Source organism: Budorcas taxicolor, chromosome 1, assembly GCF_023091745.1.
Source record: "Budorcas taxicolor isolate Tak-1 chromosome 1, Takin1.1, whole genome shotgun sequence".
Taxonomy (NCBI): Eukaryota; Metazoa; Chordata; class Mammalia; order Artiodactyla; family Bovidae; genus Budorcas; species Budorcas taxicolor.
Genome location: NC_068910.1, coordinates 154693044 through 154720556, shown reverse-complemented (window position 1 = coordinate 154720556; position 27513 = coordinate 154693044). Strand labels below are relative to the sequence as shown.

At 39.7% G+C, this 27513-nt stretch overlaps 1 non-coding gene and 1 pseudogene across 1 annotated transcript; one reads left to right on the top strand and one right to left on the bottom strand.

The window, feature by feature from the left end:
• The first annotated feature begins 1513 nt into the window (after window positions 1–1513).
• TRNAS-GGA (transfer RNA serine (anticodon GGA)) lies at window positions 1514–1585 on the top strand. Its single transcript has one exon. It is a non-coding gene; the product is annotated as a tRNA-Ser (tRNA).
• Window positions 1586–27110: 25525 nt separating this feature from the next.
• On the bottom strand, window positions 27111–27191 carry LOC128058596 (uncharacterized; annotated as a pseudogene).
• Window positions 27192–27513: the final 322 nt, after the last annotated feature.

The window sequence follows — 27513 nt, the reverse complement described above, 5'->3', positions numbered from 1 at the left end:
GCCTTTGCCCTGCTTCATTCTGTACTCCAAGGCCAAATTTGCCTGTTACTCCAGGTGTTTCTTGACTTCCTACTTTTGCATTCCAGTCCCCTATAATGAAAAGGACATCTTTTTTGGGTGTTAGTTCTAGAAGGTCTTGTAGGTCTTCATAGAATTGTTCAACTTCAGCTTCTTCAGCATTGCTGGTCGGGGCACAGACTTGGATTACTGTGGTATTAAATGGTTTGCCTTGGAAATGAACAGAGATCATTCTGTTGTTTTTGAGATTGCATCCAAGTACTGCATTTCAGACTCTTTTGTTGACTATGATGGCTACTCCATTTCTTCTAAGGAATTCCTGCTCACAGTAGTAGAAATAATCTGAGTTCCCTGATTCCTCTATTTGAAGATGTTTGTCTCGAGAGATGAATCACATTTTATTAGTTTACTGACAGAAACTTCACCTCACCAAGACTATGCCCATATCTAAGTATATGTCCCTTACTTCTAGAAGTTATAAATGTTCTCAGTTCCTTTTTCATCATATAATAAAATTGTTCTAAAAATGGAATAACATTTCCTTAACAAGATCATGTGAATTGTTGAACTAAGATAATTTATGTTGCTGCTAAAGTTTATTACCTTATGATTATTCTTGGGTTAATTATTGCAAAAATTGGACTTGGCTAATTTTTTGAGACTGGCCACATGACAGGGTCTGAGACCGTAACTCTATCCAGAGGAAACAAAGTGTGAAGAGACCCAAAGACACATACTCAAGGTCCCTGGATGAATCAATATACTTGAGTCAGTAAAAATTAAGTTCAAACTTTTGAACATGAACTTTTACAAATATAAAGCATGAAATTCCCAGGTGTTACTGTCATAGGTCTGAAGATCTGAAAAGTTATGAAAAAAGAAATGGATGTGAACATACCTAGAAAAATGTAGAAAATGTCATTAGTCAGCAGTCACACTTTTCTCATTATAGTTAGCAGAGGCATAGCCTCACAAATGGCCTGGAAACACACATAACTTCTATCTGCATCATACTCTTTGTGTAATATAACAAATAATTTCCCTAAATGACTTCTAAGACCTTTTCAGGAATTTAGAACATGTGTATTTTAAAGTTCTTTGCAGTTTTTCATAAAAGCTCATAACAAACAAAAATTTTTAGACACTGAATTGTTAAAAATTTAACAACAAAAAACCTCTGAACTCAAACTTACATAGGAAGAATTAAAATAATATTTTCTTATAATTTAAATAATTTGTATGCAATTGAGCACAAGTCAAGATAAACCATTGAAAGCTTAGCAAAGATCTCTGGACCCTGAGAACCTGGGATAACAGCTTTGGTACAAAATGTCAAAGCACAGAGTGTAGATATGAGCCCAGTGTTAGACTGGGTGGGTATGAGGTGGAAATTCCATCACGTATGTGAAAATATAGACTCAAAGCTCAAGAGAGATGTTAGGGCAAGAGATCTAAAATTGAGCTTTGAAACCACAGTATAGGTACAGTATAGACTTCCCTGGTGGCTCAGAGGTTAAAGCGTCTGCCTGGAATGCAGGAGACGCAGGTTCGATCCCTGAGTTGGGAAGATCCCCTGGAGAAGGAAATGGCAGCCCACTCCAGCACTCTTGCTTGGAGAATCCCATGGGGAAGGAGCCTGGTGGGCTACAGTCCATGGGGTCGTAAAGAGTCAGACACGACTGAGTGACTTCACTCACTCACTTCACTCAATATTGATGACATATTGGAAAAAGAACAACCTGAGAGTGATAACTGAGGATAACATAAAATAAGAAAGTGAACAGAAGTGGACAAGCCACCCAGAAAGACAGAAAAGCAATGAGAAGTAGGAGGAAAACCACGGCATAATCCTCCAGAGCCAAGAAAGAGGGCAGAGATTCAAGGACCATGGAGAAAAGGTCCACTAGTCACTGAAATCTGGCGGGTAAGTTCCCCAGTGTGTGTGATAATGCAGATCTTCCATTAGCAAACAAGATTAGTCACTCCAGTCCTGTCTTCCTGAAACATAAAAATAGTCATTCTTCATTTTCCTTCAAAAACAAGAGTGTATAACAAGTTTTTCTAATTTAGGCAAATATGTGTGAACACCTGCACGTCCCTACTATCCAAGCTCCACCTGGGAACACCTTAAAAAATGTTCTCTCTCTTTTGTTTTCTTTATAGAGAAGACTTCAATTAGAAAATATGAAATTGAGATTAGAATTTAGAGTGCTGCAAGAACTAGGTAGCTAGAGTTACTCAGATTGAAAAATAAGTGCTTTGTCTAGGAAACAGAACTAATGTATTTATATGCATTTATATAATGTATATAAATGTTTAAAAGACTCCAGATTCATTTATGACTTGTAAATAATAAAAGAAATCTAATAATATAACAAATGTGAAAAGAGCCAGAGATAATATGCAAAAAACTTTGGCAGTGGTTGGGAAAGAGATGAGACACAGACTTTTAAAAGCAAAACCCCAAAGGCTTCTCTCCACAGTTTGGTGGTACAGAGCAGTGGTTAGCAACCGTGAATAAAATGAGATCCTTGAGTTTAGCCCAGCTACCTGGAGACGTTTACAGAGCATTACTTAAACAGACAGCTGGCACTTGTACTACCTGCTGCTGCTGCTGCTAAGTTGCTTCAGTCGTGTCCAACTCTGTGCGACCCCATAGATGGCAGCCCACCAGGCTCCCCTGTCCCAGATATTCTCCAGGCAAGAATACTGGAGTGGGTTGCCATTTCCTTCTCCAATGCATGAAAGTGAAAAGTGAAAGTAAAGTCGCTCAGTCATGTCCAACTCTTAGCGACCCCATGGACTGCAGCCCACCAAAGGCTCCTCCATCCATGGGATTTTCCAGGCAAGAGTACTGGAGTGGGGTGCCATTGCCTTCTCCACTTGTACTACCTAGCTGCTGTTTATTCTCAGACTCTTTTTCCAATGGCCAGGCCACCGCCCTATCCAAACCGTGCTCACTCACAATGATTCTCAAGGCAACTCCACAGCAGAGAGCTGGAAATGAGGGTCTCGGTTGAATAGCATTTCCCCTGGCTTGACAAATGCCCGTCTATCTGCACACCATCCGGTAACATTTGCAGACACTGAATTGTGTCAGAATCTGACAAATCTTCCGATGTACACAGGTGCTTTTCTCTCTCTTTAATTCTGCGAGGAGGGGAGATGTGATGGGTTGCCACAAATACCACTGTGAGACTCCAGATATTTCCCAAATAGAGAAGAAATAAACATTACAATAAAATGGATTTGTAAAGCCATTGTGCTTGTTAAAAAGACATACAGAGAACCATAAGGGAAAAATAACAAACCAGCACTCAGTTTATTTTCAAATCTTTCTGAGGGATTAAGACAGTTGAAAGGAAGCACCCTCACATCCTTAACTACAGATCATATATCCCATATCTAGGTTTCATGACTCCTCACATGATTCCCATCACACTGAGAATTCTGGCTGTCTGACTTTCCTTCAAGTTGGCCACACTGAAGCCTGGCTGTCCTGTGGTTCTGAGAGTTCAGCCTGTGGGAATGCAAGACAGTGATACCTGCAACAGGGCTCCTGACCAGCATAGGGCAGGCACTGTTCCTAATTCTGCCTTACCTTAACATCCCTGTGTGTGATCCTTAACAACAGATTCCGTCAGCATAAATACTAAATGGCATGCTATTATTTTAGAACACCAGTGTCATAGTTGAACTTCACGCAATGTGGTGCCACAACGTTGAGAGGAAAAAGCAAAACTATATGAAACTCCCACAGAGTAAATGTGGAATATCAGCACAGTATAATTTAAAGGCAGATATTGAGTATGGTCTCCCCAACAGTCAGCCATCTCAAACTGTTCTACATTAACAGCACCTACAATGTGTCTAAGCACTGCCCATACACAGATGAGGAAATGTGGGCACTGAGGATTTACATAGCTTGCCTGCATGCTCAGTCATCCACTCGTGTCTGACTCTTTGTAACCCATGGTCTGTAGCCACTCCAGGCCAAAATCCTGGAGTGGGTTTCCATTTCCTCCTCTGGGCGATCTTCCCAACCCAGGGACTGAATCCCCATCTCCTGCACTGGCAGGCAGATTCTTTACCACTGAGACACCTGGGAAACCTCTTACACAGCTTCCCTAGTGTTAAAAAGATAAAAGATTGTCTGGTTTAAATCCAGACAATCTGACTCCAGAGCCTGTATTTTTTTAACCACCATCCTCTTCTTATTCAAAATAACAGTGCTGGGATGACTAATAAGAAATGTCTTCTCACTGTGCACAGTAAGGAGCCAGAACAATACAGAAAAATAAGAGCAAAGAGAAACAACTTTTTACCAAGAAGACAATTAACAGGGATTTTGTGCAGATAAGTATAAGAAATACTAGGAGATAAAGCAAAACATACTTTAGCTAAAGAGAAGATATATCTCCAAAAACATATAATTGTCAATACGTGATAGGTTCTTCCAGGTTCTATTACCTGCTATCACAGCATACTGTAATTATCTATTTTCACATAAGGCTCCCTTTTAGATTGAGGATGTGGTCAGGCTCCCATTCACCCTCCCATCTGCAGAGCTCTGAGACAAGCACACATCAGATACTCAAATAGTATTGAATGCCTGGTTGGCTGAATGAATGAATGAACGCTTGCGACACAGTAACATTCATGTATGATAAACACGGAGATTGTCAGAGAAAGAGAGAACCACAGAGGGACAAAGCAGTAAGACATCTAAAAGAAGTAGGTCTTCACCTGGATCATCTACAATGAAAGGAATTGCACCTTTAGATATGAAGTATGGCAAAACCAATACAGTGCTGTAAAGTAAAATAAAGTAAAATAATAAAAGGGACTGTTGAAAGATGACAAACTGTCAGTTTTAATGGCATGTCATCTTTTCTCACCTAAAACCTTGCCAATTCTAGGAGCAAATACTTAAAAGGGCAATATTGTTTCCTAATAGGCGCTGAGTTGAACAACCCTAGGAATGAAAAGCTATGAATAAAAGATACAGTAAAGTTTGGTAAACTATAAGAAAGAAAGGTGCCAATTAAAAAGCACATCAAAAAATGTCAATGATCCGTGTTTTGAGAATTGTCTCCTCTCATATAACTGCCTATCTGCTTTTCTGTTATCCGGTAGGAATACTGCAATATTCCTATAGCCTTATAATTTAGATTTCTACCACTCCCTAATTTTGATGGCTATCTAAAGAGTTTCATGGTCCTCTGATTATTGCTCTAAAAAAAATGCATTCTCATAAGGAGTACACAGTGATGCTGCTTTAGCACCAATATACATTTTTATAGTTACTCTTACCAAGGGATATTGAGATTATAACAAAATGCAATTTATTCCAACCTGAGAAGCAAACTCAGAACAAGCCATTACTCTTCTGTATTTCTAATACATCATTTTCCTCATTAGATTTTGCTGGCACAATCTTCCCATCCATATGCATTCTTCAAATATAAGTTTATATTCAACTGATTGCTTGTGGCAATCAATTTCTTAAAAGCTATTCTTAAGCTGGATGCTTAGGTTTATATATATAGCACAATATCTGGGGGGGAATTGAATTGTAATAATAATCAGGCACAGACCTGGGGTTAGAAAATAAAGGAACCAAACTGGAAGGGGTAAGGAAGAAAGTGCAGGCAATTTGCTTTATTAGCATAGGTGTAATTATCATTTTCAGTACCAAAATTTGGAGTGTCATAAGCACCATCAGTTATTTTATTCCATGGTTTTCACCTTTCAAAAGACTTTGGAACTGTAACATTGAGGTTAAACTACAGCGTAATTTTTAACATTTATGTATCATGAACACCACCAGAATGTTGATGAAGCATGGAGATTCCTTCTGCATTAGTTTCCTAATGCTGCTGTAACAAATTATCACAAACTTAATGACTTAAAACATCAGATGTTTTATTATAGTTTTGTAGGTCAGAAGCCCTGTATGGGTCTAACTAGACTAAAATTAATTTGTGCCGATTCTAGGAGATAATCTGTTTTCTCCCCATTTGGATAGTTGGCAGGTTTCAGTTCCTTGCAGTTTTAGGACCACAGTTCCCTTTCTTTGCTGCCTGAAGCTGAGGATCTTTCCCACGACTTTCTTTCACTCATGGTTGCCTTTCTCCACTTTCAGTGACAGCAACAGAAGGTCCAGTCCTCAGTTCTCACCTGTCTAACCCAATATTCTTCCCTCCCCTTCCACTTTTAAGGACTTGTATGATTAGACTGGACCCATGGGGATAATCTGGGACAATCTTCCCATTTCAGGGTCCTTAACCATAACCGTATATTGCAAAGTCCCTTTTGTTTTGTAAGGTAACAACTTTACAAGTATAAAAAATTAGGGTAGGGACATTTTGGGAGGCCATTATTCTGCTTACCATGCCTCCTCAGTATAATTTTTGTTTATAAAATAAAAATAGGATTTTAAAAGGGAATCAATTACATCTAAATATAGCTCATAAAGAGTTTTAAAACAAATTTTTGACATGGTTACATATGTGCTTCTTCACTGATGCAGTAAATAACAGGATCAAATTTTGAGTCCACTAAACAGCATATTTTTCAAAGTATTAAGCAGAAATGATACTGTGAATGTTGGTAAATACTGGAAATGTGATATGAAAATATGTGTGAGTTCTATAGATATCAATGCCACAGGTATTACAGTTCTATTGTGGTTTGTTGCTTATTTTATAATGAAAAGAAATGATAAATTTCAGTTTTAGATTAGTTAAAAATAAATATGTACATTCCTCAAATCTACAGCACCGCTGGACCTTAACCCCTGAATTCCGAATACAAGAATGCTTACTTTGTGATCTTTTATACTTTAGTTCACTTCCATGACAGAGATTTCCAGTAGCACCAATGAAGAGAGAGAATGTCAGAGTGGATCAAAAAACAAGACTCAACTGTATGTTGTCTATAAGAAACTTACTTTAAATATTAAGACACATATAGATTAAACCTAAATGGATGGAGAAAAATACATCATGATAACACTAATTAAAGAAAAGCAAGAGGAGATATATTCATTCATACAAAGCAAACTTGGAAGCAAGGAAAGTTATCACAGATATAGAAAAGCATCATTTATGATAAAAAGTTTAATTCTGTAAAAAGGCATAGAAATGTTGACATGTACATGCCTAACAACAGAGCATCAAGGTACATGAAGCAAAGACTTAGAACTGCAAGGAGATATAGATAAACCCACTATCATAACTGGAAACTTCAATACCCCTCTATTGGAAATAGATCCAGAAGGCAAAAAGTAAGTAAGGGCATCAGTTCAGTTCAGTCACTAAGTCGTGTCCAACTCTTTGAGACCCAGTGGACTGCAGGACACTAGGCCTCCACGTCCGTTCACCACCTCTCAGAGTTTACACAAACTCATGTCCCTTGAGCCAATGATACCATCCAACCATCTCATCCTCTCTTGTCCCCTTCTCCTCCTGCGTTCAATCTTTCCCAGCAACAGGGTCTTTTCAAATGAGTCAGTGCTTCGCATCAGGTGGCCAAAGTATTGGAGTTTCAGCCTCAGCATCAGACCTTCCAATGAATATTCAGGACTGATTTCCTTTAGGATTGATTGGTTGGATCTCCTTGCAGTCCAAGGGACTCTCAAGAATCTTCTCCAACAGCACTGTTCAAAAGCATCAATTCTTCAATGCTCAGCTTGCTTTATAGTCCAACTCTCACAGCCATACATGACCACTAGAAAAAACAGTAGTATATAAAGTAGTATAGCTTTAACTAGAGAGACTTTTGTTGGCAAAGTAATGCTTCTGCTTTTTAATATGCTGTCTATGTTGGTCATAGCTTTTCTTCCAAGGAACAAGTGCCTTTTAATTTCACGGCTGCAGTCACCATCTGCAGTGATTTTGGAGCCCCCAAAAATAAAGTCTATCACTGTTTCCACTGTTTCCTCATCTATTTGCCATGAAGTGATGGAACCGGATGCCATGATGTTAGTTTTCTGAACGTTGAGTTTTAAGCCAACTTTTTCACTCTCCTCTTTTACTTTCATCAAGAGGCTCTTTAGTTCTTCTTGGCTTTCTACCTTAAGAGTGGTATCATCTGCATATCTGAGGTTATTGATATTTCTCCCAGCGATCTTGATTCCAGAATGTGCTTCACCCAGCCCAGCATTTCTCATGATGTACTCTGCATATAAGTTAAATAAGCAGGGTGACAATATACAGCCTTTATGTACTCCTTTCCCAATTTGGAACCAGTCTGTTGTTCCTTGTAAAGTATGTCCCATGTCCAGCTTGTTCCATGCTGCTTCTTGACCTGCATTCAGATTTCTCAGAAGGCAGGTCAGATGGTCTGGTATTCCCATCTCTTGAAGAATTCTCCACAGTCTGCTGTGATCCACACAATCAAAGGCTTTGGCATAGTCAATAAAGCAGAAGTAGATGTTTTTCTGGAATTCTTTTGCCTTTTTGATGACCCAACGAATGTTGGCAATTTGATCTCTGGTTCCTCTGCCTTTTCTAAAACCAGCTTGAACATCTGGAAGTTCATGGTTCATGTACTGTTGAAGCCTGGCTTGAAGAATTTTGAGCATTACTTTACTAGCGTGTAAGAAGAGTGCAATTGTGCAGTAGTTTGAACATTCTTTGGCATTGCCTTTCTTTGGGATTGGAATGAAAACTGACCTTTTCCAGTCCTGTGGCCACTGCTGAGTTTTCCAAATTTGCTGGCATATTGAGTCCAGCACTTTCACAGCATCATCTTTTAGGATTTGAAATAACTCAACTGGAATTCCATCACCTCCACTAGCTTTGTTCATAATGATGCTTCCTAAGGCCCACTTGACTTCACATTCCAAGAAGTCTGGCTCTAGGTGAGTGATAACACCATCATGATTATCTGGGTTGTGAAGATCTTTTTTTGTACAGTTCTTCTGTGTATTCTTGCCAACTCTTCTTAATATCTTCTGCCTCTGTTAAGTCCATACTATTTCTGTCCTTTATTGAGCCCATCTTTGCATGAAATTTTCCCTTGGTATCTCTAATTTTCTTGAAGAGATCTCTAGTCTTTCCCATTTTATTATTTTCCTCTATTTCTTTGCACTGATTGCTAAGGAATGCTTTCTTATCTCTCCTCAATATTCTTTGGAATTCTGTATTCAAATGGGCTATCTTTCCTTTCCTCCTTTGCCTTTACTTCTCTTATTTTTCATAGCTGTTTGTAAGGCCTCCTCAGGCAACCATTTTGCCTTTTTGCATTTCTTTTTCTTGGGGATGGTCTTGATCACTGCCTCCTGTATAATATCTCGAGCCTCCATCCATAGTTCTTTAGGCACTCTGTCTATCAGATCTAATCCCTTGAATCTATTTCTCACTTTCACTTTTTAATCATAAGGAATTTGATTTAGGTCATACCTGAATGGTCTAGTGGCTTTCCCTACTTTCTTCAATTTCAGTCTGAATTTGGCAATAAGGAGTTCAAGATCTGAGCCACAGTCAGCTCCCGGTCTTGTTTTTGCTGACTCTATAGAGCTTCTCTATCTTTGGCTGCAAAGAATATAATCAATCTGATTTTGGTGTTGATCATCTGGTGATGTCCATGTTTAGAGTCTTCTCTTATGTTGTTTTGTTGGAAGTGGGTGTGTGCTATGACCAGTGCATTCTCTTGGCAAAATTCTGTTAGCCTTTGCCCTGCTTTGTTTTGTACTCCAAGGCCAAATTTGCCTGTAACTCCAGGTATTTCTTGACTTCCTACTTTTGCGAGCCAGTCCCCTATAATGAAAAGGACATCTTTCTTGGGTATTAGTTCTAAAAGGTCTTGTAGGTCTTCTCAGAACCATTCAACTTCAACTTCTTCAGCATTATGTGTTGGAGCATAGACTTGGATTACCATGATCTTGAATGGTTTGCCTTGGAAACGAACAGAGATCATTCTGTTGTTTTTGAGATGGCATCCAGGTACTGCATTTTGGACTCTTTTGTTGACTATGATGGGTACTCCCTTTCTTCTAAGGGATTCTTGCCCACAATAGTAGATATAATGGTTATCTGAGTTAAATTCACCCATTCCAGTCCATTTCAGTTCACTGATTCCTAAAATGTCGACATTCACTCTTGCCATCTCCTGTTTGACCACTTTCAATTTGCCTTGATTCATGGACCTAACATTCCAGGTTCCTATGCAATATTGCTCTTTACAGCATCAGACTTTACTTCCATCACCAGTCACATTCACAACTGTGTATTATTTTTGCTTTGGCTTCATCCCTTCATTCTTTCTGGAGTTAGTTCTCCACTGATCTCCAGTAGCATACTGGGCACTTACTGACCTAGAGAGTTCATCTTTCAGTGTCCTATCTTTTTGCCTTTTCATGCTGTTCATTGAGTTTTCCAAATTTGCTGGCATATTGAGTGCAGCACTTTCACAGCATCATCTTTCAGGAATGGAAAACAGCTCAACTGGAACTCCATCACCTCCACTAGCTTTGTTCGTAGTGATGCTTTCTAAGGCCCACTTGACTTCACTTTCCAAGATGTCTGGCTCTAGATTAGTGATCACATCATCATGATTAACTGGGTCGTGAAGATCTTTTCTGTACAGTTCTTCTGTGTATTCTTGCCACCTCTCATTAATATCTTCTGCTTCTGTTAGGTCCATACCATTTCTGTCCTTTATCGAGCCCATCTTTGCATGAAATGTTCCCTTGGTATCTCTAATTTTCTTGAAGAGATCTCTAGTGTTTCCCATTCTGTTCTTTTCCTCTATTTCTTTGCATTGATTGCTGAAGAAAGCTTTCTTATTTCTTCTTGCTATTCTTTGGAACTCTGCATTCAGATGCTTATATCTTTCCTTTTCTCCTTTGCTTTTCACTTCTCTTCTTTTCATAGACATCTTGGAAAGTGAAGTCAAGTGGGCCTTAGAAAGCATCACTATGAACAAAGCTAGTGGAGGTGATGGAGTTCCAGTTGAGCTGTTTTCAAGTCCTGAAAGATGATGTTGTGAAAGTGCTGCACTCAATATGCCTGCAAATTTGGAAAACTCAGCAGTGGCCACAGGACAGGAAAAGGTCAGTTTTCATTCCAATCCCAAAGAAAGGCATTGCCAAAGAATGCTCAAACTACCACACAATTGCACTCATCTCACATGCTAGTAAAGTAATGCTCAAAATTCTCCAAGTCAGGCTTCAGCAATACATGAACTGTGAACTCCCTGATGTTCAAGCTGGTTTTAGAAAAGGCAGAGGAACCAGAGATCAAATTGCCAACATTCGTTGGGTCATCAAAAACGCAAGAGACTTCCAGAAAAACATCTATTTCTGCTTTACTGACCATGCCAAAGCCTTTGACTGTGTGGATCACAACAAACTGTGGAAAATTCTGAAAGAGATGGGAATACCAGACCACCTGACCTGCCTCTTGAGAAATCTGTATGCAGGTCAGGAAGCAACAGTTAGAACTGGACATGGAACAACAGACTGGTTCCAAATCGGAAAAGGAGTACATCAAGGCTGTATATTGTCACCCTGCTTATTTAACTTCTATGCAGAGTACATCATGAGAAACGCTGGACTGGAGGAAACACAAGCTGGAATCAAGATTGCCAGGAGAAATATCAATAACGTCAGATATGCAGATGACACCACCCTTATGGCAGAAAGTGAAGAGGAACTTAAAAGCCTCTTGATGAAAGTGAAAGAGGAGAGTGAAAAAGTTGGCTTAAAGCTCAACATTCAGAAAATGAAGATCATGGTATCTGGTCCCATCACTTCATGGGAAATAGATGGGGAAACAGTGCAAACAGTGTCAGACTTTATTTTGGGGGGCTCCAAAATCACTGCAGATGGTGACTGCACCCATGAAATTAAAAGACGCTTACTCCTTGGAAGAAAAGTTATGACCAACCTAGATAGTATGTTCAAAAGCAGAGACATTACTTTGTCGACAAAGGTCCATCTAGTCAAGGCTATGGTTTTTCCTGTGGTCATGTATGGATGTGAGAGTTGGACTGTGAAGGAGGCTGAACGCCGAAGAATTGATGCGTTTGAACTGTGGTGTTGGAGAAGACTCTCACAAGTCCCTTGGACTGCAAGGAGATCCAACCAGTCCATTCTGAAGGAGATCAACCCTGGGATTTCTTTGGAAGGAATGATGCTAAAGCTGAAGCTCCAGTACTTTGGCCACCTCATGCGAAGAGTTGACTCATTGGAAAAGACTCTGATGCTGGGAGAGATTGGGGGCAGGAGGAGAAGGGGACAACTGAGGATGAGATGGCTGGATGGCATCATGGACTCGATGGACGTGAGTCTGAGTGAACTCCGGGAGATGATGATCAACAGGGAGGCCTGGCGTGCTGTGATTCATGGGGTCGCAAAGAGTCAGACACGACTGAGCAACTGAACTGATGCTGTTCATGGGATTCTCAAGGCAAGAATACTGAAGTGGTTTGCCATTCCCTTCTCCAGTGGATCACATTTTGTTGGAAGTCTCCACCATGACCCATCTGTCTTGGGTGGCCCTACATGGCATGGCTCATAGTTTCATTGAGTTAGACAAGGCTGTGGTCCATATGATTAGATTGGTTAGTTTTCTGTAATTCTGGTTTTCATTCTATCTGCCCTCTGATGGAGATGTATAAGAGGCTTAAGGAGGCTTCCTGATAGGAGAGACTAACTGAGGAGGAAACTGGGTCTTGTTCTGATGGGCGGGGCCATCCTCAGTAAATCTTTAATCCAATTTTGTATTTAAGGGTGGGGCTGTATTCCTTCCCTGTTATTTGACCTGAGGCCAAACTATGCTGGAGGTAATAAAGATAATGATGATGGTCACCTTCAAAATGTCCCATGGAGGCATTGATAATTCAATGCCCCCAACCCTGCAGCAGGTCACTGCCGATCCACACCTCTGCCAGAGACTCCTGGACACTCACGGGCAAGTCTGGGTCAGTCTCTTGCAGGGTCACTGCTCCTTTCAACTGGGTCCTGGTGCACACAAGTTTCTGTTTGTGCCCTCCAAGAGTCCGTATTCCCAGTTCTGGGGGCTCTGTGGTGGGTTAATGGCAACCTCCTCCAAGAGGGCTTATGCCATATCCAGGTCTACTGCATCCAGAGCCCCGCCCCTGCAGCAGTCCACTGCTGACCTGTACCTCTTCAGGAGGCACCCAAACACAGTGCTGTCTCAGTCTCTGTGGGGTCTCTGGTTCCTGGTGTGCACAAGGTATGTTTGAGCCCTCTGAGCATCTCTGGCGGGTATGGGGTTTGATTCTAAACTCAATTTCACACACACACACACCCCACCATCTTTCTGGGGCTTTTCCTTTGCCCTTGGACATTGGGTATCGCACAGTTGTTCCAGCACCATGCAGCCGCCACTCCAGCTGTGCAGCCACCACTCCAGTGGCACAGAGCAAGGGCACAGTTGAACTCAACAACAACAACAATTTCAACTGAATATAATGGACATTGATAGAGTACTTCATTCATTAACAGAAGAACATACATTCTTCTCAAGCTCACATGAAACATTCACCAAGTTAAGCCACATTCTGGGCCATAAAACAAAAAGAAAGAAATCATACAACCACTGATCTCAGACCAAAAAGGAATTAAACTATATAATATAAACAGTAACTATCAATAGCACTTATATACTGGAAAATCACAAAATACATGGAGATTAAACAACATCTAAATAACATTTGAATCAAAGTATCTTAATGATTACATTGGGCCTGTCAACTAATCCAGGATAATTTCCAAATCTCAAGATTCTTAGCTTTAGTACATCTTCAAAGTCAACTGTGTAATGTAAGGTTAAATACTCACAAGTCTGAAGTGAAAATCAGAACATGGGTGTCTTTGGAAAGCCATCATTATGCTTACCACAACCAGCAAAGCATAATTATAATTTAAAATAACAATAGCATTTACAATAGCACCAAGATAATTAAAGTTAGGTATAAGTTTAACAAAATATTATAAGAACTACTTCTATAACAGTAAATATATAAATGGAAAGACATTCAATGTTTATAGATTTGAAGACCCAGTCTTAAAAGATGGCAGTCCAGTCTAACTTGGTCTGTATATTTAAAATACAAAATCCTGGCAAGCTATTTTGTAGAAATCAACAAACTGATTTTAAACTTTATATGGAAAAGCAAAAAACCTAGAAAAGCCAACACAATACTGAAGAGGAAGGACAAACCTAGAAACAAAACTCACACTATCAAATTTTAAGGCTTACATAAGTTTGCTGCAATTAAGATAGCATGATCTTGGCCACAGAATAGGCACAGTTCAATGGAGCAGAATAGAGAACCCTGAAATAGACCCATACAAACCTAGTCAGGTGATTTTTTTTAAACAAAGAAGTAAGTGAAGAATTCAAGGGAAAAATAGTAAAAGATGGTGCTAAAACAACTGATCGTTCACAAGCCAAAAAATGAATCCAGACACTGACCTTTCACAAAAATGAGCTCTGAATGTATCATGTACCTAAATGTAAAGTTCAAAGCTATCAATTTTCTTGAAGAAAACATAACATAAAAATCTACATGACCTGGGGTTTGGTGATGAGAAATTAAATGAAATACCATTAGCATGATCCATGAAAAAAATGTTTCATATCTTCTGGTTTCACATCCTCAGATTCAACCAAATACAGATTGGTTCGATTTGCAGATACAAAGTCTAGACTGTATATTTACTAAAGAGTGAAATAGGTGTATGTGTAGACATATGCAGTTCAAACCCATGTTGTCCAAGGGTCAGCTGTACAGTATCATCCAAATTTTAGAACATTCTGGAAAAACAATACTACAGAGACAGTAAACTGAACAGCATTTGCCAGGTGTTTAGTGGTGCTGGGAGGAGGGGGTTAAACAGGTAAAGCATAGAGGATTTTTTAGAGTGGTAAAATTATTTTTTGAGTGGTATGATATCATATTGTATAATATGAGACACTGAGCATCTGTCAAATCCAGAGAACTTTACAGCACAAAGAGTGAATTTTATTCAATTTTTTTAAAAATTCATTTAGGAGATCAAGATAGAGACAGCTTCAATGAAGGAGGTAGAAAAATAAAGTGCTGACCTAAGTAGCTTCAGAAAGAAGAAAGGCAAAAGGAACTGTGGTTGACATTGTACTCCAGTTGATAAAGTTATTTCCTGTGGAGATACAGCTTAACAATTCCAAAATGACTGTTGTAATATTATACTGAGACTGAACAATAAATGGATGCTAGATGGATGAGAGAGTGGGAGGTTACAAATAGGCAAAAGGGGGAAGCTGAAATGTTCTATATGGTAATGAATTAGAATAGGAGACATCACTAAAATGATGTTCAGCTTAATATAAATAAAGATGGTTCCATATAGAAATAGCTTTCTTGTTCTGTTAGCTGAAAGAAGCTAAAAGCAATGAGAGTCCAACAACAGGGAACAAATTTAGCACCCAAATTTTGGTTTATAATACCATTCTCCAATAATAAGACCCAAAGTTCCTTACAGAAATGTTGGTTGTATATTTCCTGCCTAAATCTTACATGATGAGCTTAGAGCATCTTGAAGTGTCAGAAAGTAAGGAAGCGCTCAAAGAAACACAATGATGGGAGTGTATCAGATGGATGCTGAAAGAGCTCCTAATGGCCAAAGCTGGAACAATTTGAGCAAAAAATTAAAGTATTGGATTATAACCCAAAATATAAAAAAATGTTCATGAATTCAAACTGATGTAAATTAATGACATGAGACAGAAAAAGAAAGAAAGAAAGAAATTCTGGACAGAAGAATTCCAAATAATATATATAGACATTCCACCTGAAGGAGATGAAGAATAAATCCCTATATCTTAAGAATGGGCTGCACACAGTGACATTTTTCCAAAGAGTACAGTATGAAAAGAGAGAAAGGGAGTGACTTTACAGTAGAAAAACTTGACAAACATTACTGCAAGTTGTGTTTGTCAAGGTTAACAGCAATAATGTTAAGAAAAGGCAGAGGAACCAGCAAATTGCCAACGTCCACTGGATCATCGAAAAAGCAAGAGAGTTCCAGAAAAACATCTATTTCTGCTTTATTAACTATGCCAAAGACTTTGACAGTGTGTATCACAACAAACTGTGGAAAATTCAAGTGATGGGAATACCAGACCACCTTACCTGCCTTCAGACTTCCCTGGTGGCTCAGCTGGTAAAGAATCCACCTGCAATGAGGGAGACCTGGGTTCAATTCCTGGGTTGAGAAGGGTAAGGTTAGCCACTCCAGTGTTCTGGCCTTGAGAATTTCATGGACTGTAGAGTCCATGGGTCGCAATGAGTCAGACATGACTGAAAGACTTTGACTTTCACTTTACCTGTCTTCTGAGAAATCTGTATGCAGGTCAAGAAGCAGCACTTAGAACTGGACATAGAACAGCAGACTGGTTCCAAATCGGGAAAGGAGTATGTCAAGCTGTATATTGTCACCCTGCTTATTTAACTTCTATGCAGAGTACATCATGTGAAATGCAGGGTTGAATGAAGCACAAGCTGGAATCAAGATTGCCAAGAGAAATATCAATAACATTAGATACTCAGATGACACCACCCTTTTGGCACAAGGTGAAGAACTAAAGAACTTCTTGATGAAAGTGAAAGAGAAGAGTGAAAGAGTCGGCTTAAAACTCAACATTCAGAAAACTAAGATCATGGCACCTGGTCCCATCACTTCATGGCAAAAAGATGGAGAAACAATGGAAACAATGACAGACTTTACTTTTGGGGGCTCCAAAATCACTGCAGATGGTGACTGCAGCCATGAAATTAAAAGACGCTTGCTCCTTGGAAGAAAAGCTATGACCAACCTAGACAGCATACTAAAAAGCAGAGATGTTACTTTGCCAACAAATGTCCATCTAGTCAAAGCTATGGTTTTTCCAGTAGTCATGTATGGATGTGAGAGTTGGACTAAAAAGGAAGCTGAGCATTAAAGAATTGGTGCTTTTGAACTGTGGTGTTGGAGAAGACTCTTGAGAGTCCTTTAGACTGCAAGGAGATCCAACCAGTCAGTCCTAAAGGAAATCAGTCCTGAATATTCAATGGACAGACTGATGCTGAAGCTGAAACTTCAATACTTTGGCTACCTGATGCAAAGAACTGACTCACTGGATAAAACCCTGATTGTGGGAAGGATTGAAGGGAGAAGGAGAAGGGGATGGCAGAGTATGAGATAGTTGGATGGCATCACTAACTCAATGGACATGAGTTTGAGAAAGCTCCAGGAGTTGGTGAATGACAGGGAAGCCTGGCGTGATGCAGTCCATAGTGTCGCAAAGAGTCTGACACAACTGAGCATCTGAACTCAACATCAACAATGCTAAGTTTTATTGATGTGATATATGAGAATGATACTTTATATCTGTGGTTTTTTCACAAAAATATATTACCCCTGTCTAACTGGAAGAAAAATCTCAGACAAATCTCAACTGTGGGACATTCTACAAAAGACCTTAACTCCTTGAACTCTCCAGATGAGCAGAAGAGAGGAAATTGTGAATAACTGTCATAGTGAAGACGGATTAAGGATTCTTGATCACAAAGTGTAACATGGTATCATGGGTGGGATCCTGAAGCAGGAAAGGAACAGTAAGGGAAAACAGAATAAACGTGACTAAAGCATGGATTTTAGTTACCAAACTTTCTATATTATCTTCACAATAATTCTACAATGTTAAAATTGGTCTAAAATTTAATTTTTTTAAAATTCTGTGACAGTCCAGTAATTACAAATTTCAATGAATATACATCACAGGTTTTCTTACTGTAAAGATATCATTCCATGGGGGATACTACTGGCTCAGTGCACCTAAGTCCAGTGGATTTCTTTGAGCACAGAATTTACATCATGATGCACCGTGGTGGATCTTGCCTTCTTTCTCTCAGGCATCGGATTTAGTTTGAATTCTCTTTCAAACAGTGTTCAGAGTTTACAAAGTCTAGAAGACTAGACTAGAAGACTTCTACTCATCTAGAAGACTTGGAGGGAGACACAGGAAGCCTGGGCCTGAGGGAGAACTCAAAATATTTCTCACCTTGACTTGATTTTCCTCGGATGCACATTTCTTCATTACCCGAATGATAAAACACAGTAGGATGAAACTGGGTGTAAGACTCAAAAGAAAACAAACAAACAAAAATTTTAAACCCTGCCTTGGAGCAGCCTATTCTGAAGGAATGAGTATTCAAGGCTCTTAGTATGGACAAGCTCCTAAATTAGAATCCTACACTGCAGGATGGAACCAATACTCCACCTAGAAATAAAATGCTTTGTTTGGGTTTGGTATGTCCTGGTCTTGTCTTTACTTCTTCTTCTAGAACTTCTTTGGGTCATTAAAGCAAAATCCAACTTGCTCATGGTCCTTGGTCCCAACCAAGCATCCCCTATAAAATGACCAATAGAACTTCCTGCAATACCTGATTGCAGTAAGCATTAAGTTCTCCATTCTCTTTATGTCCAAATCTCTTCAAACTACTACTGCCTGCCAACAAGGACCTACTATATAGCACAGGAAACTCTCAATACTACGTAACAATCTACATGGGGAAATAATTTGAGAAAAATAGATATATGTATAGAAATGATATGTGTGTGTATAACTGAATCTCTGCTGTCCACCTGAAACTATCACAACATTGTTAATCAACTATGCTCCAATATAAAATTAAAAGTTTTTTTCAAAGTAACTAGTGCCTAAGTGTACTTTTCTGCCTCCTCTGTGCCTACTTTCTCTTTTCCTTGTGTAACTTTTCTTCCGTCTACCCTCAAAGTGCTGGTATTTAGGAGATTCCTGAACATTGCTATCCTTTTCCAGTCCCTGGGAAATTTCATCCACTCACATCATTTCACCTGAAAACATTCCCTCTTCCCAAACGTATATTTTCTGCACAAATATCTCCCTAAAAGTACAGACGTATACAGTTTCTTCTCTGTTTTTCACTAGTTTATCCTAAATGCAACTTATAAGCAGCACTTCAGATCATATTATCCTTAAACTCCTCTTATTTTAACTCACTTGGTGACATCAGAGTCTGCACAGAAACATATCTATTATTCTTTGCCCCTTTCTCATCATCATGCTTAATCTGTCACCAAGTATCTTTCATTTGGCCTCCTAAATATGCATTATAGTGTACCAGTCCTTTAACTCCATGGCCCAATGTCACAGTCTGTCAGAACCTGCCCTACTACATCAGCTTCATATCCTCAATCCAGCTACCATTCTTGTTTTGGTTGCAGTTTCCAATACTGCTAGTACTGCTCTGAAATGCAAAGGTGATCATGTTCTTACCTTGCTTTAAAAGCTTCAGGGAATCCCTGAAGTCTTCAAGAAAAACCCTAATTTCATTAGGATGTATTATAATACTCTCATCTCAATTTCTCATCTTACCACTCACCAACCTTACTTTGTACTTCATAGTCCAGAAACATTGGGCTGTTTCTTGTTTCCCTTATAAACTCTGCTATCTCAGGCATCTATTCTTGCTTTGGCTGTCTTCTTCACCTGGAATGATCTTCCAGCTCTAATCCTAACCTGCCCTTCTTATATGTTCCCCAAATACCCAGGCATCTCTCTCTTAACTAGATGCATTACTTTCCAGCTATACATTTCTGACTGACTGTGAAGATAGTACTCACAGTCATAGTACTGTGATAGTATTAGAGCAAAATGTTTATATTTATTCATCTTTGCATGTCCATACCCAGCAGTGTATGCTACATACCAAGCACTCAATGACTATGCAGAGGAAAAGAGGGAAGAAAAAATGGAAAGAAGGAAAGGAAAGAAGCAGGAAGGGAAGAGGAAGGAAAAAGAATCTAAAGAGGATTACTACCCAAAGAAAGAATCTATATTGGTGGACCCTTAGAATTGTAATGCTTGAGTAGGAAAATACTTGAAAAGATACTGGTAAATTATAGACCAGGCAAATGGTACCATTACTGAAAATTATGCTATTATTGGGTGTCCCTTTTTCCTTTTGATTTCAAGATTTTGGATCATTTTCACTATCATTACTTGGAATTCTTTATCAGGTAGATTCCCTATCTCTTCCTCTTTTGTTTGGTTTGGTGGGCATTTCTCCTGTTCCTTTACCTGCTGGGTATTCCTCTGTCTCTTCATCTTGTTTATATTTCTGAGTTTGGGGTGGCCTTTCTGTATTCTGGCAGTTTGTGGAGTTCTCTTTATTGTGGAGTTTCCTCACTGTGGGTGGGGTTGTACGGGTGGCTTGTCAAAGTTTCCTGGTTAGGGAAGCTTGTGTCAGTGTTCTGGTGGGTGGAGCTGGGTTTCTTCTCTCTGGAGTGCAATGAAGTGTCCAGTAATGAGTTATGAGATGTCAATGGGTTTGGAGTAACTTTGGGAAGCCTGTATATTGAAGCTCAGGGCTGTGTTGTTGTGTTGCTGGAGAATTTGCATGGTATGTCTTGCTCTGGAACTTGTTGGCCCTTGGGTGGTGCTTAGTTTCAGTGTAGGTATGGAGGCATTTGATGAGCTCCTGTCAATTAATGTTCCCTGGAGTCAGAAGTTCTCTGGTGTTCTCAGGATTTGGACTTAAGTCTCCTGCCTCTGGTTTTCAGTCTTATTTTTACAGTAGTCTCAAGACTTCTCCTTCTATACAGCACAGTAGATAAACATCTAGGTTAAAGATGAAAAGTTTCTCCACAGTGAGGGACACCCAGAGAGGTTCACAGAGTTACATGGAGAAGTGAAGAGGGAGGAGGGAGTTAGAGGTGACCCAAATGAGATGAGGTGGAATCAAAAGAGGAGAGAGCAAGCTAGCCAGTAATCACTTCCTTATGTGCACTCCACAGTCTGGACCACTCAGAGATGTTCACAGAGTTATACAGAGAAGAGAAGAGGGAGGAAGGAGACAGAGGTGGCCAGGAGGATAAAAGGGGGGAATCAAAAGGAGAGAGACAGATCCAGCCAGTAATCAGTTCCCTAAGTGTTCTGCACCATCTGGAACACACAGAGATTCACAGAGTTGGGTAGAGAAGAGAAGGGGGAGGGAGGAGACAGAGGCAACCTGGTGGAGAAAAAGGAGAGTCCAAAGGGGGAGAGAGCAGTCAAGCCAGTAATCTTGCTCCCAAGTTAAAGTGGGTACTGGAGATTGGGTTCTTAAAGGTACAAAATTGATAACAAATACCAAAAAGCAAAGATTAAAAATATAGAGTAGAGGTTGGATTTTCAAAAATACAATATTAAAGAAAAGAAGGAAAAAAACAAAGTCACAAAAATTATATTAAAGATATATATATACATGAAGTTTGTTTAAAAAATAGTGTCTTTTTTTGCAAAGTAATAGTAGGTTATAAAAATGAAAATTAAAGGAGTAATAGAGGACTTAAAATTTTAAAAAATTAAAAGAAAAAAAGAATGATCATAAAAACAGTAAAAATATATCTAGGACTTTCTCTGGTGTTGTTGTGGGCAGTGTGGGGTCAGTTCATTTTCGGATAGTTCCTTGGTCCGGCTTATATTTCTCTAGATCTATATGCCCCTTCCTATGTAGCTGGTACTAACTACAGGGTTTTAATCTATTGCACCTGTCACTTCCACGGTGGTTCCCTCTGTTTTAGCTTCTTCTGTTTGCTGGTCTCTTCAGTGTCTGACTTCCGTCCTAACACAAGGAGGGTGGTGGTGGACACTTTTTTTAGGTTCACTTGTTCAGTAGCGCTGTGGGGAGGGAGGGACACTGCAAACAAATAACACTGGCTGTGCTCACAGTGTCTCAGCAACACTGGGCCTGCCCCGGCTCATGACGCATGTGCCCTCCCTGCCCACACTGCTCAGGCTCTAGGTTGCTTCGCCGGGAACCATCAGAGGCCAGCCCTGGGCTGCATGCACCTCCCAGGTCTAAGCCGCTCAGGTTCAGGTACTCGGGTAGTCCTCAGAGGCACAGACTCCATCGGGCCTGCGTTTTGTGCCCTTCCCAGGTACGAGCAGCTCAGGTGATGAGCTGTTTGGTGAGCACAGTTGCTGCAACTTATCGCCTCCCCTGTCCCTGCCGCTTGGCTTTCTGGGTGTATAACCGGCACACCTTCTCAGGCAGATGTTGACCATCCAGAACCCCAAGAAGTCTTAGTTAGCAAAGAAGCCTGCTTGCAGTTTGGTAGATAATGTCTCTCTGGGACTGCGATTGCCCCCTTCTGGCTCTGGCTGCCTGTCACCGGAGGGGGATGGTCCACAGCCGGCTATCTCTGTCCAGTCTTTTATTCTGTGTTGGGGGGGGGGGGGGGGGGATGCTGGCAGTGTCTTAGGGCTTTTTGCATAGTAGCTATCCCACAGTCTGGTTTGCTAGCCCAAGTTTGTTTGCTCAGATTGCCCTCGGGGCATTCAGGCCAGATCCTTACTCTAAGCACTGCAGCCCACACCTCCCTGCCCAGCCTCTGCTTACTAGTGGCAGGTACAGGGGTCTGCGCTGCTTCTGCCCTGGGGGGAGTTACTGTTGGGCTGGTAATCTGTGGGTTTTAATTATTTATTTATTTTCCCTCCCTGTTATGTTGCCCTCTGTGCTTCTAAAGCTCGCCACAGACTGGGCAGTGAGTGTTTCCTGGTGTTTGGAAACTTCTCTTTTTAAGACTCCCTTCCAGGGATGGAGCTCCATCCCTACCTCTTTTGTCTCTTTTTTTGTCTTTTGTATTTTTTCCTACCTCCTTTCGAAGACAATGGGCTGCTTTTCTGGGTGCCTGATGTCCTCTGCCAGCATTCAGAAGTTGTTTTGTGGAATTTACTCAGCGTTTAAATGTTCTTTTGATGAATTTGTGGGGGAGAAAGTGGTCTCCCCATCCTATTCCTCCTCCATCTTAGGAACACTTGGGGTCCCCTTTTTCAAAGTCATTCTGAGAAAGATGCTTGGGGAATTCGTGACTAACTACAGAGCTAAGTGCCATTAACCCTCATTTTTTAGAAACAGATTAACTGGCATGTGAATTTTCCAGACCTTTTGATTGTTCTGCTTCATGTTATTTAATTGCTCATTAGAGAATTGAAAGAGGAAGGAGACAAGTCAACCACATCTGTCACCTGTTAGTGCTTGTAATAAAAATTTATTAGTAAAGAGGCTGGAATCAGAGACTAAAACATGAATTTTATTTTTATATTGTATCAAATCTTGTAGCTCAGTGGGTAAAGAATTAATCTGCAGTGCAGGAGAACCAGGTTTGATCCCTGGGTTGGGAAGATCCCCTGGAGAAGGAAATGGCAACCCACTTCAGTATTCTTGCCTGGAAAATCTCATGAACAGAGGAGCCTGGTGGGCTACAGTCCATGGGGTTGCAAAGAGTCGGGCATGACTGAGCGACTAACATTTACTTACTAACACTAAATCCTCATTATCACAGATAATGGAAAGTAGTCTCTATTCAGCCCACATTTTCCTAAAACTGAGTTTGGAAATTTCCATATTGCTATCACTCAGGATTTTTATGAATACATTTAATTCACTTAATGTACATTAGGCATCCTAATGGTCCCTAATATAGGCAAATACATAAACTGCTGTGTTGCTAACCAGTGACAGGGCTGAGCATGTATTATACCTTCCAGTCAAAAGTCATGTCATTGAAACAATGATAATCAACATAATAGTTCTAACAATTTAACTTAAATTGAACAGAGAATTTCTTTAAGTAATACTAACATAATACTGGGCTTCTCAGGTGGCACTAATGAATGGTAAAGAACCCATCAGCCAATGTAGGGGACATAAGAGACGTGGGTTCAATCCCTGGTCAAGTATACCCCTGGAGGAGGAAACGGCAGCCCACACCAGTATTCTTGCCTGGAGAATCTCATGGGCAGAGGAGCCTGGCAGGCTACAATCCACAGGGTCTCAAAGAGTCAGACACAACTAAAGTGACTTAACACATACACAGCATATTATGTACATCTAATACTTGCTATAAAAATCTGAACCCATAACTGTAAATTTTATCTCTCTTCCTCCCTTCACAAATTACTGTAATGCTAGGTATATTTTGGAGAAGGAAATGGCAACCCCCTTCAGCATTCTTGCCTGGAAAATCCCATGGACAGAGGAGCAGGACTGCAGCCTGCTACTACCATCCATGGGGTAGCAAAAGAGTTAGACACAACTTAGCAACTAAAGAACAACAACAAGGTATTTCTAACTTATATTCCTTGACAATATTTATCTGGTCAGGTTGATAGACTTTTATTCTATCTGGTGTTGTAATACTTTGAAATATTTATGACTCTCATCTATTAGGACAGTTCTAAGAAGGGTTAAATTCATTTTACTTCTAAGGCCCAAAGTACACAAAACATTTGAACAAACCTTGTTGGCTATCCAACTTAAAAGAGGCAATTAACTCTATTTAAATGACCTTTCAAAATTAAACTATGCAATATGGCGCATCTCAAAGACCAAGCTAAACTGCAAAGACTGCATCATCATTTTTCATATTACTACTTTCATAGTTCTCCCCAACTTCTCTTTTTGTTGTTTCCTTTTTGTCAGAAGTTGCTTTTCAAACCTTTCCATAGTTAGAAGCAATCCAAGTTCCTATCAGAACTTTATATTTTAGACTATTTCTAGTTGTTCTATATTAGTGTTTTCTGCTTCATTTCTCATATGCCTACAAGAAGGCTAATGAAAGTACTTCTTTGAATCTTGACAAAGAAGTAACCAATTTATTATCTTTTTTTTCTCTTTTTATAGCTAATAAGTAATAAAGTTATCATAAATTTGTCTACAAATGGTCAGTCTTATGAAACTTTTTCTTGTTTGCTACCGATCCATAAAACATAAACACAGAAATTTGAACTCAGGAAAAAACAACATATATTTCTCTAACTAGGAATAATTTATTTTTAAAAAAGAAAATCTGTAAATAATGTATGTGTGTATTTAGTCACATTTGACTTTTTGTAACCCTATGGAATGTAGCCCATGGGGTTTCTCTGTCCATGGGATTCTCCAGGGAAGAATACTGGAGTGGGTTGCAATTTCCTCCTCCAGGGGATCTTCCTGATTCATGGATCAAACCCTCCTCTCCTGCATTGGCAGGCAGATTCTTTACCACTGAGCCACACATTCTCAAAGGAAACACATCAGTTTACAACGTACACAAAGTTCAATGGCTTTTCATATTAAAATGTTATCACTAATTATGCCATTTTATTAACATGGCCTGAGTAGTATATCACTTGTATAGCAGTTTGAAGTCTTTCTGAGAAAATGGTGAGTGAAAAAGATCAGAAACTATTTGATAGTCCAATATGATACATATCTCCTCTTCTTTAATATTTTGGAGCTGTGGGAGGTGAAACTTTATCACTACTGCTAAAAAGCAAAATTCAACTGAGTAAATTTTAAAGATCTTACTAGCTTTATTCAATGATTCATGAATCGGGCAGCATATGATCTAGCATGTAGAAAGGAACTCTGAAGAACTACAAAATGAAAGACTTTTATAGGCATAAGGGAATGGGAACAAGGAAGTTATAATAGGGAAAAAAAACTAGGTTGATTATTTCAAGGTTATCTTCCTTCAGGGAATGGCAGGAGTTTAGCAGGCATATTTCCTAACTGGTGCTAATCAGGTGATTCCTGATTAATTGGTTTAAGACTCTATTTCTGGAAGAGCTGAAACTGTTATTAAATTAAGTACCAGTTTGGTGATGTGGGGCTTAGCATAAGTGACTCTGTTTTCGGTCTGTTTTCTTGGTTTTAACATGACTATCCAAGGGGTTTTGCAAGTCGGTCAACAGAATAGCAATATACCAGAAGCCTAAAGGTTCAGAAAACCTGGGCTTCATTAACATAGGCCAACGTTTTCCCATTTAATAAAAGAATGATGGACTTCTGAAATGTTTATTCAAGACAGAAAATTTCCATTTGGATACTAACTGCTGGATCATGATTTCGATGCTTTATTTCATCTTGAAACTTTTTTTAATGATGTATAATAAACCAAAAAAAAAGTACACAGATTGCAGTTTTATAATTCAAAACCTTCTAACAAATTAAACATACCTGGAGACCCTTAGTCAACTTATTGACTAGAACACTGGCAGGAAGCAACAGTTAGAACTGGACATGGAACAACAGACTGGTTCCAAATAGGAAAAGGTGTACGTCAAGGCTGTATATTGTCACCCTGCTTATTTAACTTCTATGCAGAGTACATCATGAGAAATGCTGGGCTGGAAGAAGCACAAGCCAGAATCTAGATTGCCGGGAGAAATATCAAGAACCTCAGATATGCAGATGACACCACCCTTATGGCAGAAAGTGAAGAGGAACTAAAGAGCCTCTTGATGAAAGTGAAAGAGGAGAGTGAAAAAGTTGGCTTAAAGCTCAACATTCAGAAAACGAAGATCATGGCATCTGGTCCCATCACTTCATGGGAAATAGATGGGGAAACAGTGGAAACAGTGTCAGACTTTATTTTTTGAGGCTCCAAAATCACTGCAGGTGGTGATTGCAGCCATGAAATTAAAAGACGCTTACTCCTTGGAAGAAAAGTTATGACCAACCTAGATAGCATATTCAAAAGCAGAGACATTACTTTGTTGACTAAGGTCCGTCTAGTCAAGGCTATGGTTTTTCCTGTGGTCATGTATGGATGTGAGAGTTGGACTGTGAAGGAGGCTGAACGCCGAAGAATTGATGCTTTTGAACTGTGGTGTTGGAGAAGACTCTTGAGAGTCCCTTGGACTGCAAGGAGATCCAAGCAGTCCATTCTGAAGGAGATCAACCCTGGGATTTCTTTGGAAGGAATGATGCTAAAGCTGAAACTCCATTACTTTGGCCACCTCATGTGAAGAGTTGATTCACTGGAAAAGACTCTGATGCTGGGAGGGATTGGGGGCAGGAGGAGAAGGGGACAACAGAGGATGAGATGGCTGGATGGCATCACTGACTCGATGGACATGAGTCTGAGTGAACTCCGGGAGCTGGTGATGGACAGGGAGGCCTGGCGTGCTGCGATTCATGGGGTCGCAAAGAGTCGGACACGACTGAGCGACTAAACTGAACTGAACCCCCTAAATGCCCCTTTCATGTCCCTCTGCTTATTATGATGGCTTCCACCACTACAGATTTGTTTTGTTACTGTTTGAAATTTATACATATGTTATCATATACTACACTTGATCTTAGCCAAAAGGCTGAGAAGTGATAAAGGGTATTATATAATATGCATTTATTTAGTTCTGAATTCTTTCATTCAACACTATTGTTGTGTGTGTGAGATGCATCCATGTTGTTACATGCAGCTGCATTTCATTCACTTTAATTGCTACATTAGTATTTCACTATATTTATATACAATAGCCTTTGATTCTACTGTTGAGGACATTTGATATATTTCTAATTTAGAGCAATTATAGATAGGGCTGCTATGAACATTCATCTGTATATATTTTGATGAATATATGTATTCATTTCAATGTGTCATATACCCAACAGCAACAATGCTGAATCACAGGGCATACCTATATT